At 36.9% G+C, this 18,312-nt stretch overlaps 1 long non-coding RNA gene across 1 annotated transcript in view; it reads right to left on the bottom strand.

Moving 5' to 3' along the window:
• The window catches only part of LOC114255686, a 137,891-nt gene that overhangs the window by 111,469 nt on the left and 8,110 nt on the right, over positions 1 to 18,312 (bottom strand). The gene's annotated exons all lie outside the window — the stretch shown is intronic.

An 18,312-nucleotide genomic window follows, 5' to 3' on the forward strand; every position in this document is an offset into this window, starting at 1 on the left:
TAACGTCAAGTTAATTATTTATAATTACATATTTTTTAATAAAACATGTTGATATTGTAAACCAAAATCAGCAATAGTTTTATCCAAGTGCGAAATTATGCCCGTTAGCTCATTTGAGTAACTGTAATAGCCTTTGTCCGATTTTCAAATCAGCTTTTTCCGCGGATTCCCGGAGAAACGTACATGTGATGTCTTGAATATTCGGAAAAAGGTTCTGCATGATGCACTTGCCATGCTGAGCTCGACTCGGCCGTAAATCCACGCACGACCAGCGAGCTTGATATAAAAAAAGCACGAGATGTAATTCGTCTCACGAAACAGCGGAGAAAAGTAGACAGCCGATTGGCGAATCGTAACTTTTGCGAATCATTTTCTGCGCGTGTTTGCAGTAATAAATCATTTTGCGTAATACCAGTGGATCTCGTGCGATCAAGAAAGGGGATCGCTAGATATAATAATCGTACATAAATAATGGGACAGCTGACCCCAATATTGTAAAATTTTTTTTACGGAAAAAAATATTTTAAATATTTCAACATATATTTTAATGTACTCATAACATACATTTAACAAATAATGCATAAATGTTATAATTAATAAATAAATTTTATAACATATTTTAACATATTTGTGAAACGTAATTAAATTTATTTTTAGTTATTTTAGGAGATTTAATTGTAATAATTATAGTAATGACGTTTCAATGAGTTAGAAAAATTAATATTTAAAGTAGGAAAATATCAATTTTTCTCGATTTATTATAAATGAACACATTAGTTTAAAAATAATTTGTTTTAAGCATCTATTCGTACAGATATTCTGTGACCATAAACCATATACAATATAAAAATTGCAGATGTAACAATTAGATTTATTAGACGTTATTTCACGATGATGTTTACGAGCAATTGCTCGAAAGTTTTACAAATCAAGTTTTATAAAAGAATAATTTTCACACTTGTATTTTCGTTTTAAAACCAGACTATTAAAGACAATTTGTTCTTGGAATGGCTTTTATTCAGAGATTTATATTTTTCGCGATTGGAAAATAATAAAAGGCATTACTAAAAATTGACAAATTTGCCGATAGTCATGCCAGCAAAATATTTTCGGCTCGCGTATGCCGCACGATAATAATTGAACCTAACAGCACCAAATTGTTGCATAACCGCACTGCGATCGCAAGAATCTCAAAAATTCAGTCGTTTTGAAAACTTATTAATTATGAGAAATTATATTGTCTACTTTTACATGCTTACTTTATTATAGATTTTCTGTAAGTCCAATATTTACTTAAAAAAAAAAAAACAACTAGAAATGTTTAAAAATAAATCTGTATACAGTAGAGTATTTAAAGCGTTACGAAAAATTATCGCTGAACCAATGTTAGCCATTATGCATTTTTTTTTACATTTGATGTATCTCATTATTTTATACATAAAAATATTAAAATATAATTATCAAAAAATTAATAGTACATGAAATATTTTATATTTACGCTAAAATATACTAGAATAAAGTATATAAAATATCTTATAAAATAAATTTTCAGTAATTTTACCCCAATTATTTTATATGTAAAATAATTACATAATTACCATATTATACTTAAGAAATTATATAATTTTTTTTTAATTGCAAAAAATAACCTTTATATGATGTTAAAAATCTAATTTTTCCATTTTTTCAATTAAAAAATTTTAATTATACAAAACATGTACTCGTTATTATAATTATAAATATTCAGGTCCTCTGAATAATTTTTAGTAAGAATTTATCATTTATTATTAATTTTATGTAACGTTATTCAATAACACGTAAGATGAGATTTTTCTCAAGAGAGAGGTAGTCAAGTTTCCATAAAGCTCAAGGCGTTTCTACAAGGCTCAACCGATAACGAACATTTACCAATTAATGCGGGGGAAATTGACCGTGCAATCGAGATTACGTTCAAGTAACATTTCCCTAACAAAATGTAAGTGTCTCCATTCCGTAGACATTTTGTTAAAGAAATGTTACTTGAACCTACACTCTAAGAGGAACCTACACCCACCATCGCAACAGTTTGTTCAGATTACAATTAACAAGTGTGCCAGGCGGCCGCGCACACATACGCGCACGCGTGCGGCGAGTATTATACGTACGTGCGTACACGCGCGGAATTGGCAATCGGTACCGACGGCCTATACCTGGACCGCGCCGGTATTTCCTCCCCGGCCGATTGAAATGCGGGGGGCCGGTATCGGCCGCTCTATTCGGCCGCTTTGCAAACCGGCAAACCTATATCGATTATCCGGCCGCAGCGTTTCTATCCCGCGACCCGTCCATTTGCAAACTGATTTATTATAATTGTAGCGTCAAAGTGGCCGACGTCCGGCTGATGTATGCGCGATTTCGCGCGCGGCGAGGGGCCGTGCTTGTCGTCGTGCTTGTCGTCGCCCGCGCGGTAACGTTCACACGAGTTTATTTTACGAAATAATCCTGCCATCGCGCGCGATAAATCGTTCCTCCCCCCATCCCCCCTTCGCGGAGTTTTATCTCGTAATTGAATTCTCCCGGCGTGGCGTGTGCGTGGCGGGAGTTAACGTTAACGCTCGCTCGCGCGTTACGCGGAACGACAGGCTGCGAAGTGCCGATGCTCTCTGAAACGTCGCGTCGCGCCTTCACGCTGACACCCGCGCGGAAATTGACCGTGCCCCGTTATTCATATATGTGCATATACGCCCGAAGCCCGCGTTATTTTGATACTCCTTATCGTATTTATGGCAGCTTATGGCAGCGTAAACATAGCATATATTAAATGGACGGGCGTTCGCGAAAGGTCGTTCCGTAGTTTGTTGCTGACGGATCCTGTTTAATGACCTGTTGTTTGTTTTAGCGAGATCACTATTGTTTCCATTATAAACGCCGGGTCTGTTATTGCTATCTACGATTGAAGTATTTAGCGTTTCGCGTAATGAATTATTCAGGGAGCGCCGACGGGCAAACGCGGGTGCAAATGTACTAAACAAATAAATGTAGGATTTAAATCGCGCTACCTAACGTTGTTGTTACCGTCGCGAGAGAACTCCAGGTTAAATCTACTTATAACTTCGCCCGTAAGTTTTACCAGCCGCGGACTACAACGAGCGTGTCCCGCGACCGAGCTGATGAGTTTTGACGGCGTATTCGGGAGATTAGAGACAAAAATGCCGCGAAACGAAAATTGCCGTCCGCCGAGTCCGCACAACGGTTCTCCCACCCAAGTTATAAACGATCGAAGTTGGCCTTAAAGTTTGCAGTAACATTATTAAACGCGTAATCTAGAGGTAGTTTTAAGAAAGGGTTTTAAAGAAACTTCGCGCTGTCGACTGTTTTTCTAACCGCCCCCGGGAGATAGCAAAGTACTGAATCTTCCCTCTTTTTCTCTCTCTCTCTCACCCCTCACGTTAATAAGCTTTATTTTTACAGAGCGGCTCCCGCCGTAGTTGAACTTTCCGCGGGGTTTTTCTCTATTTAATTTGGAACGCGTCAGGTGGTTAGCAGTACAACGTTCGCAAAGTAGCTAAGTGGTTCAATTGCGGCGCGGCACGAAGCGCGCGCGGGTCCGTCCGGCCACGGTCGACCGTCATGGAGAGCTTGTGGAAAGACTTTCGCGCGCGTACCGAGTGCGCCAAAGTGTGCCGAGCGGAAGTGACAAATTTTCGGCGCGGAGAGAATCACACTTGGGGGAGAAAAAGAGAAATGTCCCTCCGGTCCTTCTGGAGGAAGAATCGAACGCTCACGCTCGAGAATATCTCACTTGCAACTTGCGAGGCACAGCGGATTCAACCGCGAGGATTCGACCGCGAGTGTACTGGTTTAATCTTTCGATTCGCCCGGAGTACCGAGGTGGAAGGAAAAGCCGGAGATTGACGAACGTGACTTTTTATCTCTTGCCGTGCTCACGCGAATCGAATTTCACGAGCGCGTGCGTGCACACGCATACGTAAGACGGAGGGTGGAGAAAATTTACACACATAGTTAAAAATTCTTCTACACTATATTTCTACTTTATAGGTTGCAAGTTAGAACTAAATTTATATGATTTCAATATAAAAAATCTTATTATTTTAAATTATCGAAACTTTAATAACAAAAACTGAATTATCACCTGGCTGAAAATTCGCCTACAGTAGCACTTTAAAGTAATTAAATGAACTTTGTAAAGATATCACTGATTTATTTTAATAGTTGTATTTTAATAGTAAAAATACTTTTAAAAAAGTTTAATTAATTATTTTTTGGCAAACATTTTCTGTAAGGTTTTTTTATGACGTTGTCGATAAAATAAAATAAATATTGCATGAAAAAAGTCAATTAAGGTAATGCAAAAGCTTAAAAAATGGTTATAATCATTTTAACTTTCAAACAATGTTTCTGAAAATATAGCTAATTGACATTTATTTATTTCGGCGCTTTACTAGATAGTACAAATGGAAAACAAAGAATTTTGCGGAATAAATAATTTTCTATTTTAAAATCTGCGAATTCATTAAAGAAAGAATTCATTAATCTAAACGGGGCATAACTGCTCGCCGTAATTCGAATGACACCGTGGACGACCGGTGTCAGCGAAACGGCAGCGATCATCGAGGGAGAAGGAGAGCAGGTGAAACGAAATGAAACGGAGACTGTGTTTAAGAGCGAACTGAATCAATAACCCAGTCTACTGTGACCCGTAGGCCAAATGTAGGTCATACCAGTGGGTTATCCAATTCTCACTCTTTCGTCCTGTCGTCCTAGCTGCGCGTTCGACTACTACCACCCTCATTCCTTCTCTTTTCGTGCTACTTGCTCTCTTCGCGCTCCTTATTTCCGCTCTCGCACAAATACGCACGTAACGTACACACGCGCCTCCCTCGCTTCGTCTTTCGCAGTCCCTGCACAGTTCCTTAATATTAAGCTCTTATAAATATTTAAAAAATATCAAGTCAAATTTAAATCAATTCTCAGAGTTAAACATAATATTTTATTATTTTTAGCTTCCACCTGTGTCGAAATTTATTATTTCATGCAGTCAATTCATTTCTATGATTAAATTGCTAAGTTTCAAACAGCGTTTACATTAACGTATATGCACTTGATGAATAATAAATTAAGTTTAAGTCAAATGTAATATTTCTTGAGTTAAATTAAATCCTTTGTTTTTTAATTAAATTGACGACATACCGAGTAACAATGAGAATAAAATGAAAAATAATTCAAATTAAATATAATTCAACGTTATAAATTTAACAGTGTACCGCAGTCTTATTCCCGTGCGCGCTGATACAAGCACTTCATACATTTCTCATAAATGAATTCCGAGAACGTTTCGCAGTGGGCTTCATCGTTCACGGCCGATACATAGTGCATGCTTGCGGAATTATGCAATTGGCTTACCAACAGGATCCATTCGTTACGGCTTTGGCAATTTCGCGTCTCTCCCTTTTCTCTTCTGGATTACAATGTCAACGCGGGAAAATATTTAATTCGAAAACCTGTATAGTCAATTACAAGCACGGGTTGGCTTTTGTATGAAAACTCTTCTCGTGAAAAACATTTGCAGCCGCACAAACTCTTCTGTATAATGGCCTTCCAAGGAGATGACTTCCCAGTCGCGTCTCGCGTGTAAACCGCTTTGTTACACAACGTGCATTCTCTAGAGAACGTGTATGCGCGCGCTCATCGCGCGTTATGACATTTTGAACGCTCTGCAAAATTATAAATGGTTTCTCCTAGACTGTGAAATAAAATCCACGAGAACAGAGAAATAATTTGCAAAATACAAAAATGTTCAACTCATAAACATTTTAAAAATGAAATTTACTCCGAGGAATAATGGCACTGAGACTAATTGCCAATTGTGTTTAGCGTCGTAAAATAAAATAATAAAGTTGCACCTGTAACGAGATTATTACCGGACAGATAGCAATATAATGTCTATCATTATTGACGAATATTTTTTAACGTTCCTCAATTTTATTCTAATATCGGCTGCAATGAAAAAACACGGCGTTTTCCATGTCGTCGTGACGATCATGACGCTACCTCCAAAAAAGAGATAAAGCGACGCGTCCGAAGATAAATCGCCTCTTCGTAATCTTTCCGAGAAGATAAAAAGCGCATGGCAAGAATTTATGAGAAAAATTATCATAGACAATGAAAGAAATACCAGGGAAATGACGCGCTCATACAAACGCCCGCCGTTTCAAACTTAATGGTCTATAATATTATGCGCGATCGCCAATGTTATTCGGTTTAGTGGAAATATGTTTTTAATACACATTCGTACTTTTGTCCGTATCAATTTTAGTTACACAAATCTGATAAAGTTGCGTAAACAATTGTCCTCATTGTAACCAACTGCGATCAGATAATCTTGGATAACTCGATTAGTCTCGAATCTGTACACACAATGGAATCTTGGTATGGAGCCGGTTGATTACAAATAATCTCTTCGTTATGAAATTATAGAGCTACGATTACTAATGATGACCTGTGTGTTGGATTACGTTGTATAAAAAGGAATTTATGTATCTAATTGCATAATATCCCTGTGATTTCTTGTCTGCAAAGTCAAAGAAGAAAAAACTAACAGAAATAATATAATAGGAGTATAATAAAAAAATAAGAAAACAGAGTAAATATACAAACATATAAAATTATCTTTCTAATGTAAAATTGAAGAAAACAAGTTACGTTTTAATACTAAAATTAATTAATGTCAGTGAATTTTAAGCACCCCATTTTATTTTTAAAATTTTATTAACTGAGAATATAACAACACTGACAACAAATAAAAAATTACCGTATCTATATTTAATAAATTGCCAAATTATTATCAAATTTAAGAAATCGCATATTAATTGTCATTTAATATTATTAGCAATCGAGAAAAACGTGATTATATCCGTTTTTCTATATTTTCGGATGCTGTTCTACTAGGGTGAAGGAAACAAAGCGCTCCTTGTATTCGAAGCAATAGATTGTGCAGCACAACTGGGCAATTTTCGACAATGGGGAAACTTTTGCATGCTATTATGTATATCATAACATACGAATCGCCACTTGACGATCTACGAACTCGATACTGTTCGATGATGCTTCAGAGCGTTGCATGATACTCGATGTATCTCATGCGCCTCGTATCCCGCAGGATTAGAGCTCCGTGACGAGTATGTAGATTCATTTACGCTTATAACAATGAAGCATGTAGTTTGTCCTTAAGGAGATAAGCAAGGATTAAATAAGGTGTGTGTTGCGGGATCGAAGAAAATCATGAACAAAACTTTGTTTAAAGTATACTAATTATTTGTTTAGTCTAAATTCCCAACTATAGATATAATTGCGTATAGAAATACAGTTTAATTTATCATTTATTGCGCGTTATTTGATGTAAACTTGATATTATGTGTGCCAAATACGTACAAGTACAGTAAAAACAAAAAATGCAAAAATTTTTATGAAATAATCTTTTTTCTGATACATCTGGTGATTAATTAAAAACGTTTTTATATTAAATACATTTTGACATTAAAGACATCAAAATATTTGAGATAGAAAATTAAAAATTTAAAAGTACCACTTTGCATATTACATTTAATTTTCATTGCTGGTTTTAAAGAACCGTTCTAGTTATTTTGTTTTTTTTTTTTAAATATCGGTTTGCCGAGTGTGCTGGTTTGATTATTACTGAAACATTTTACATGTTATGCCTCATGCTCCGTTTATCTAACAGCAACAATTTGACGCCTGAATTTTTCTAGATCAGTTTACAAAGTGCTTGCTCCGTTTAAGTAGTATTTTCAAATTCTACAGTTATACAAGTTATACAGTTATACAAGTAGCTTGTAGATGATTTCATATACAATCTTCTAAAAAATATACAAACTTCTGATGTCAAGATTTCTTTCTCCCCTTGTGGATCCGTTACGCACATAGGGATAAAGGATCCGTCCTACGTGAGCTGAACGAGCCACATCAGCCTAAACCACTTCGACGACACGCGAGGGTCTCCTCGAGCTTCTCGACCTCGGCGGGGAAATCCAATAGATAGGCGCGTAAGCGGTCCTCGATAAAAGAGGAAAGGGAGAAGAAGGGAAAGATGCCTCGAGGATAACAAAGGGGGTAGACACAGTACAACCCGAGAATATGTGGGAGGGGGAGGGAGGGATGTGATACTGCACGATGCTGAATATGCGACGTCACGTTTTGCGTTCGGAGTGACGCCAAATCCTCCGAGGAGGAACCGTCAGACGCTTCATCGTGCCTGACTGCCGAAGCATTCGCTGGCTGCCTGGTATCATCCTGGCACCTACTTAACCCTCAGCCGACTCCCGCGGGATTGCACGTTGCACGTTGGCATCGTGTACATAAAACGTGAGTAAACGAGTTCGAGCGCGACGCGTAGATGCGCGTGATGGACGAACTCGGGGCAACTCTTCGCATTATGTCGTATCTTATTTATCAAGCGTTCACCCATTTTGTCGAAGTGTAGTTTCCAAATTAATGAAACAGAGCAAATAACCGTCCGAGATGATACGGATAACATCTCGTTAGTTCCGAGATATCGGGCTGCGCGATGTGTATGTACGACACATATTGAACGAGACACATTTCTGTTAAAGGGGAACAAAGCAAACATTGTTAATAACATTTTTGATAATACCTTGATATTATTTGTTAATAGATAGATATTATTGTTTGATTTTGTTTCCTTCTAGAGATAAATCCGTTATTCCAAATGAAACAAATTTCAAAATTTGAAGAGATATTTTTATATTTATATACATGTTTGTCTCAGTTTTTTTTTTAAACTCTTTAATTAAATGTTTTGAATAAAAGATTAATGAAATTAATTATTAAATTATTTAAAAGTGTACGCGTTGCTCAATTTTGTATTTTATATATCTATTCCATTTTTAAAAATGTACACTATTTTGTTTAAACATATACTATTTTGCATTATTATTTTCTGTTTAATCAGGAAATGTTATATCAGTTTTGGTTTTTTTATTTTGCAATCGTGCAATTGTTTTATAGAATTAATGATCGAGGTTCTCTTTCCACGCTTTTGCAGAGTGTTGGGTTAGTTACGTGCTCGTTAACTATTGTGCGTGCAAATGTGAATTATTGAAAAGACAATTGTTGCAAACATTCGTTTTATTTGACCGGCAATACGGTGTTCAACTCTGCTCGTTTATCGCACGTATTTCTTTTGGAATATCCGTGCATGTAGGAGCGTAGTCGGCCAAAGCAGTAATCCTTTTGAGATTTCTAGGATTTGTTGGAGTCATGCCAGACCAGAGGTGAAAATGTGAAGATATGGTTCGAGACCGTGTTTCGAAATATTACGCCATTGTAGCTCCTTGTGTAGCACTAAATCATTTATTATTACAAATATATAGCAACAAATGTATATATATGGAGCCTTATGCATTTCTGTGAAAATCTGTGAAAGTCGTTGCATTGATTTATTTTCCGGGACAATAATTGTGTGTGTACATTTTCAGTACTCTCTCTCTCTCTCTCTCTCTCTCTGACAATTTACATTTTTCACGTTTTACATGACTAACATATTTATTCAGTTACAGTTAATACACAAATTTTTGTCCGTCCTTTTTGTATCCTATCAGTCTTTTGTCTGTTTGTCTGTCTGCATTACACTGTCGAGATAACTCAGTCGGATAATTAAATGCGGCCGCGATCGAATGTGATCTCATAACGCCATTAGTCGCCGGACGATTCCGCGGTAAAGGATAAATACAGTCAGCCATTTCTAGAAGACCATATTCCCGAGTAACCCAGCGTATTTCCTCTCTTCTATCGAGTCGAGTTCGACTTTGAGCGCCGTCGAATTGCTTGTGTGTGCGGAACGCGTTTGTGACATGATGAAGTCTCTGTCGTAGTTTACGCTTGAACTGTTTCGATCACCGCTAAGATCCCACGGGATGGCAATTAGCAACTTGTTGAAATTAAAGTATCATCGATGAAAGCGTCTCGAGGATACTAAGGCACTCGCGAAATGGAGCTTGAGTTAATTACGTGGTCTTCGTGAATCGAGCATGAGCATTTGACAACAAAGTGCGCGTATGTACACTTTTGAGACAACGCGTCATATAGTTCAAATATTGGCTTAAAATAATGTAATTAGAAAAGAAGAGCTTTGACTCCTGATTTTTCTCTTCAAAAATATTTGCTTTAGCTCTAGTAAATCTGACAAATAACAATCTTTGAATTTTCTTGTGCGATTATACGTTTGCAATATTATTCTTATTCTAAATCTGAAAGTAATCAGTTTATAAAAGGATAGTTTATTCGTTTTGTTGTTATTAATTACATTTCAACAGTATTGTATGTTCCAAATTATTTAATAACCAATTCTCTTAACAATAAAGTCAATTAACTCCGTGAAATAAAAAATAGAGAAGATTGATTAAAAAGTTCTAAATTAATCACTTTAAGTTTGATATTAAAATAAAGAAATTTAAAAAAAGGAATTGTAATTAATTTAGCTTTTGAGAGACTTAATTGCAAAACTGCTTCACTATTCAATTGTTCCCTATTGTACGGAAACATTTTGCAGCAGGAATATTTTACTGAGGCGTATTAATAATGGAAATAGACAAGCGTAACAAGGATAATAAAAAATCTTTTCTTGATCGCGAAATATTTTGTTTCGCAACTCGAACTCTTTGTGCAGCGAACAATTCAATTTTTAAAGCCGATTTTTACGAAAAAAAAGGAAGAAAGAAAAGAAGCGACGAACAACGGAAGTGGGACAGGAGAAGAGGAGAGCTGTTTTGAAAAGATGCGCAGCTAGTGCAGCCGATAATTGACTACCCGCCAATATTCCTGCAGAACGTCGCGTTTCACGCTCGACGTTCACGCGAGGCATATCGCTGTGAACGCGCGCGCAAACGTCGGCGTTTTCATAAAAATTCGTTACAGATAGGTCCGATACGTCGATACGTAAACACGCCGCGAAAATCGCTCTGTTGCACCCCGGTGACGCACCTCCGTTCGCGGATTACGCGCGCGCGAGCAAAAAAAAAAAAAGAGTCAAAAGGGTAAAACGCAGAAGGGTAAAACGTGGGGCAGGGGGAGAGAGACCGAGACCGAGAGATATTCGTTCCGCCGAGGCTTGGAAATTGGCCAACTCGCAGCGCGGACTAGATAGGCGAGGAAAGTAGAACCACTCCTCACCTGAGTGGCAATTGAATTTTTATATCTGTCGAACGAGAAGCGAGAACGGAACGGTGAAAAAAAAAAAAACGCCGAACGACAAGTCAGGTTTGCGCGCGGGACGGAAGACGCCGACGAGAAACGTTTCCATTCGTCGTCTGACGCATCTGTATCCACTGCCAAGCGTTTTCGCGTTCGTCATGACGTTGCATATTCCCGCGTATACCGCGGTACACGCTTTACCGACTATTGCACATGTTTTACGTTGCGTATTGTTGTAAAATTTTAATAACATAATATTTATTATTGCGTGTTTGCATACAAAACTCACCAACTTTTTTTCAATGTTCATATGCGTTGCTTTATTCTGCATTTTATTGCATCAATAGATAAAATTAATATTCGCCCCTAACTTTTTATATACGCAATTTTTTTAATATGCTAAAATAGAAAAAAATTTATAAAAAATTCTGCTTTTAAATGAAAACAGTTCAGTTAATTAATGTACATATGTTACACATTTCTCAATTTTATCACAAATTTGAAAATTTTGCTTTTTTGTAATCGTTGTAGACCAAGTATGTATGTAATTGTAAGTGAAAATTAATTTTAATGCGCGTAATAACGCAGATATTAATCATACGTTACATATTTCTACTTCCCGCAAATTATCTATTTTCAATTATAAATTACACATCATTTTAATGCATTCCTTTTGGAATACATATACAAATCTCTCTCTCTCTCTTTCTCTCAGCTTCTGTCTTTCTCTCTATATGGAAATTGGTTACAAAATTTTCGTAATATTTCGGCGCAGCGTATCGAGAAACTATTGAATTCCGGTGATGGCCCATTGAATACCAACGGAATTTTTCGGTAGTGGTCCTGCCAGCTCGATCCTCACTACTCATCGATATCCGTCCTCTATCTTGCTTAGAATATTTTTCCTTGGCGTTTGCATCCCGGTCGCGCGTTATTGCTTCCACGGTATTCATTGTCGTGAAATATTTGATGTGATGAAAAATATCGAACGAATCCTCGCGGTATGCAAAACGAAACAGCCCATCGATTTGGTATTAGATTCGGAAAATATAAACGTTCATACATACTATCGGCATTAAGTTACAACGTTATTTAATCTGTTTGCGATACTAATCGTTGAATTTTAACAACACTCAAATTAACGCAGTTTTTTTTATTAAATACGGATATAACAATTAATATATACCGTATAAACTTTATCGTATAATATTTCGTAAGAACAATTTTACTGCAATATCTAAAAATTTAGTAAAGTACAGATCAGAAAATAATTTTCATCAAAATAATTATGTAGGACGCTCAAACGTGACAATATTACTCTAAAAAGTTTGGACATTCTAGCAACCAGCTTTTAAACGTCCAATAATTTTTTAAAATGATTCGATATAATTATTTTTGAATTCAGCAAAATCATTCTTTCCGCGTAAAAATATTCGTTATCTATATACGACACAGTAATTAAAATACGTTATAAGTAAAAGTCTTTATTTAAAAAAAAACTACATATGTAACATTTTCTTTTTTAGTTAATACGGGCGAAAATGTCTCGTAACATTTAATTGCTGAACTGCATGTACATTTGCTTTCATCTCCCGGTCTTGTTAACGCGAGTGACATCATTCGCGATTTCTCTTCGTATATGCGATTTCAAGCTTCTCGCGCGTGAAGATTTACGCTCGTTTACGTACGCGTGTTTACCGAGGGCCTCGCCGTGACGACGACGACGACGACGACGACAAGGAGGTGGGACGACGACGGGCGGCGTATAACTCTTGTTTAGCGCGTAAACTAAATAAATTAGAAACTTGCCGTCGTGCGCGCCAGTTTGCCAGATGCCGCGGGACGCGAACACGTCCTGACGATCCGCGTGCCATGTGACTGCTCATCCCCGAGTCAATTACTTCCGAGCGTAGCGTGTCCGATGGCACCGCCGGCACTCTCCGTCGATTTCATCTGCTCGTAAATGAATCTTGTCATGTACCCCACGAGAAGTAGCAACTGATTTGAATGCATATCTGACGATGTTTATCGGTATTATGCGCATCATTTTCATCAAGGATGCGTGGATTAGCGCTCGTGCAGATTTATATTACGTTAACACACCTTAGTCTGAGACATAATTTTTTTTTTCGTCACGCGTAGTTCATAAACAACTGTCCGTTTAAAATTCCGCTTGAGTTCCCTAGTGGAACTCGGTCACAGAATCATGACACTTAAACGTTACACTTATGCTAAAAATAATTTTCTCTTGAGGTAAAAATAATGTAAAAGTATTGTAGAACAGCTAAATATATTTAATCTAAAAATGTTATTAAAATGATCTCCTCAAGAAATTCTTGATTTTCTTTCTGCGTTATTCACACGGTCTAATATCCAACTTTTTATTATATATAAAATGTTAAACAGTATAATATCTCTTATTATAAAGAGTTTTACTTTGTTTAAGTTCACTTTTATTAACTTTATTCCTAATTATAATTCTCCGGAGAATGAGATACTGCGCTTATTACGCATTTGGCATTTTAATTAGCAAAACATTTCTCTGCGAAGATTATCTCTGTAAGAAATTATTACGATTTTCTCAATCTTATTAACGAAATAACTCAGTCTTCATCTTGATAAAAGTAGATGGATTGCGTAAATCCATTCGTCAAGTCTACGGCGAAGCAACGCGCACCCATTAACTCGTAGATGATGAGAAAAGTTTACGCGCTGATGCATTTTCGAAAAAGTCGTTATATAATAACTTTCCATCACGCATCTATTCATAATCTGTCAAACTTCGGTCATGAGTTCATCAGCGGGATTCAATTTTTCTGTTCCACGAAGGAGCCGATAATAATTTCACAAATTGTTCGACGAGCGTCGCGCAGTGTTGCATACGTGATTTCGGATATTTCTCACGATTCGCTCTTGTATGTCTTCAAGGAGGAAGCAGTTCGGGAGCGCCTCGTGTCTCGGCATCCGAAAATCACAATTTCATTCGCGCTCGCGGTCGTAACGCAGCCTGTAAGACCGGTTCCTCAATCCCTGTAAGTGAAACGAAAATCCACGGGAGTCGTGAAACTGCGGGCGATATGGGTCGACGTGCGCACGACGATATCTCGTCGACAAGCTTGATCGGATATCGCGAATCCCTTTGCGAATATCGACCCGGTCGTCGTATATGGAGCGTAACGGCGATGCAGCAAGGAAATGCATCGGGCCACGCGCTACGTTGCACTCATCTGCATCCCCGCAACTTCGAAGAGAAAACTCCGATGAAAAAAAAAAAAAAAAACGTTGTTATAGGCATCCATCCTATTTTTCATAAGGAAGATCGCTTATGCAAATGCAATAATCGATATCGCGGGTGTAAAGCGTGAAAAGTTTACGGGCATCGGAAAATGTCGAAGTCGGTAATTCCAATGCGAAAATCTGGAATTATAAATTTACAGGAAATGTACAATAGGGGGTGAGTTTAAAAAAAAAATATCATGGTAATGATGGAGAGAATTGCAAATGGATTTCAATGGGACACGACAATCTTTTTGAAATTTCGGAAAATTTTGAAAGAAGTCTGACGCGTTTCGAGAGTGTTGTACAAATATGTAAGATACAAATGTTATATATAAATGCGTATAACAAATTTTATAACCTAATTAATAAGGAAAAAAAAGTTATACAATTTTATAATTATTTACACAGACTATTTCATTTCATATAAGAAAATTATATTTATTATTACTGTTAGTAATAGTAGAAAATCCGTTTCTCGTGGTTGCTTAATAACCAGAGGCAAAAATTTAATTTCCGAACCGCTTCCTTCATTCTCCTGATATCTTGTTGCATTTCTCGCGTGCGCTGAATAAATTAAGAAAAGAACTTGAACGAAAAAAAGATAATAAAAAACATCCTTTTTTCTCGCTCTTCTGCTGAATATGTTAATTTAAATTTTCATTTACGCATAATGGCTTCTCGCATAGAAGCTGCGTCCTATACGACAGTGTCCCTTTGCGAATATAAATCGATGCAATCGACGGGCTGATGCATGATAAGGAATCATATCGGGACGGCATTCGCGTACGAAGTCGGCGTCTCAAAATACGCGCTCGAGCGTGCGTATTTCGAGCCTACGTTGCCGGAGAATGCGCGTTTGTACACGTACAGGGAGGATATGCGTCGAAGTTTATAATCTGTCAGAGAACCTGCGTGCCTGATACACAGGCTCCGATCATTAGACGGTATCGTCAGTGCGGCCTATAGTAGATGCGGCGGGTCACCGGAGGATACAAATTGGCTCGTATCGCATTGGGAATTGAGGTCCCGTCGACATAACGAAGCCAATTCAACGAACCGGAAACGCGTGTGCGTGCGAGGAACGGAGAAGGGGAGCCCGATAAACGCAGAGAAATGCATTGTTAGGGCGAACGGTATAAGACTAATGACATAAACGATGAACGAAACAAGGCATATCTGCAGCTAACAAGCAGGCGTGATTCGTGATTTGCTGGACAACTGAAATTGCGCGATAACTCGGCAATTTACGCGTTCGGCGATGGAAAAAATTTTGACCGCGTAACAAAACTTATCCTGTAAACGACTCATTGTGATTTTTCCTATCTTCACTTATAGATCGTTATCCGAAAAGAAATTTCGTCTTGATTGATTTTTGTAATAGATAATACTCGTTTCTTGTACTCATATCATGTAAACTTATACTACTATGTATTCATATGTGCTTTTAGCTTTCGTTTGCAGGATTAATAATATATTAGTGAATTTTAAATCATGGAACATATTGCATTAATTTCTGCTGTAATGTAATATGAAAAGCTTTTGCAATTTAATCTCTTGTGGGCCAACGGATAGCATTCGACATCGAGTTTCACGGTATTGGAAGAGTAATATCGAAACGAATTTTACTCTTACAAATATAAAATTGAATGCCACGTGTAGCAAGCAACGGTATTGTACGTTTATTTGTAAAATAGTACAAGTGTGACATGACGTTATTTTGCGAGCAACCTTCGCAACCCTGGATCGTATAACCGATATTGTTATAGAAAAAAATTTGAGGATTAAAAATTACAGGTAAAATTGATTGATACAGTAGCATCAATAATTCTAAAAGAGTTTAAATATAATTAAAGTATAGAATAAAAGTTTATTTATCATTTAAATATTCGCTTTAATTATTATTTCATTATTCGCATAATTGCCGTTACAAAAAAATTATAATAAAAATGATTAAAAGTAACATTAAATTTTATTTTATATTTATAATATAAAATTTATAATAATTATATATAATAATCACGGACCTTTATAATGTTATTGTGTTAATAATGAAAAAAATCAAATTGCAGTATAAACAGCTCGGATTTAATGTGTTTATTTACAATTATCAAATCTCTTTGTAGACATATATAAATAGAAAAGATATAGGTTAAAAAAGTAAATGAGTTAAATCTTTTAAACAATAATAAAACGTTGATATAAATAATAAGAGAATATTGACTGATAGTAAAAACACAACTGATTAAAAATGAACTTTATTCAGAAGCTAAATCTTAGTGTCGATATTTCTTGTGCAATTTTGCATATATTTTTAACTTTATCAAACTGCGTGTCAAATAAATTTTTCGATCTCGAAATACAATTCGAAGTTAAACGAAAATAATACGCACACAGAAAAATATTATTTTATTGCTAAAAAACGCGATTGTTCCTTTTCCTTCTTTTAAGTAACAGTTATTTTTCTCTAAAGAATATTTTTCTGACATCTTGAAATATATTTATCACAAATTTAAAAATACATATTGTTATATAAAAAAAAGAATTTTTATAAAGAAATCTTGTCCTGCAAAAATTATTCTTATCCAGAAATCAAACCCTCTACTTTTCACAACGCGTGCCTTAGCAAATTAAGTCATTTACTTAACAATGTAAAATAAATTTTCTATCTGAAATATATTGAGAGCCTGAACGGTTTTAACCAGTTTAATTCATCGTTTAAACCTTCCAAACTAGTATGCAATTAACGACAATATCACGACAAACGTGGAAAGCTCTTTGTAGTTTTCTCCTTCGAATCTGCGGAAGTAATCTAAGCCGCTCTCTGCAATCGCACTAGCAGATCGAGTATAAAAGCGCTGGAATGAGGAGGGAATGCGATGGAGCTTGCAGTCCGCCCGTTCGCTTTCCATCTCGGCAAGCAGCGTGTGGCCGTAACAGTTTCACAAAATTTCGGACTAACCGTAACTGGAACTGGGCTAATCTCATTCACGATTCGTCCGGCACTTATGGAGCCTCCCCCGCTTCGTAAACTGCACTAGCCGCGGCCGTTTATTAGCATCGCTCTGTACCCGACGAATTTACCTTTAGTCCGGCGACGCTCTCGCATTCGGAAACGTATCTGCGCTTTGTCGCGCAGTTCCTCGGAACTGCTGATTAATTGTCAATGGGAACTTTCGAAAGTGGAACAAACCGGAGATACGATGGAAGACGCCGCAGACCTGGAAATCTCTCGGGCGTGGTAATTAGTATCGTCGGATTAGTGAATTTAAATTGCAGGTCGCACTGATACCGGATTCGGGACATACATCGAGTCCGAGATACATAGCGCGGGATACGCGGGGTTTACGTGCGGGATAACGTTACTGCACGGTACTTTAATACCGTATTACAAATATTGCGTAATTATAAAAAGATCCTGATACGAGTACGTCACTGATTATCAAACTTCATATGGTTAGTTAACCGTGAGGTTATCGGATAGGTCCCCAAATATTTGAAGCACGTTCATTTTATAAACCGAGTATACTGCATTTATTTTGTAACGTCGTGTCGTCGATGATCTGACTGGAGTTTATTGTTCGCTGATACAATTTGGTTCCACATTAAAACTCGAACGGGCAGGCAATATTTTGCGAATCATTGCGTTAGAATATTACATTAGTTTTCGAAATGCGATCTTATCATTATGAATTATTAAATGTTCAGCCCACACGAATAATTCATTCTTACGACCATAAGCGCATTGAGGCGACAGCTATTTGCCGAAGCAGATATTTCGCGCAATTTATTCATTCGAGACTAAAA

This window comes from Monomorium pharaonis, chromosome 7 (assembly GCF_013373865.1).
Source record: "Monomorium pharaonis isolate MP-MQ-018 chromosome 7, ASM1337386v2, whole genome shotgun sequence".
NCBI classification, from domain to species: Eukaryota; Metazoa; Arthropoda; class Insecta; order Hymenoptera; family Formicidae; genus Monomorium; species Monomorium pharaonis.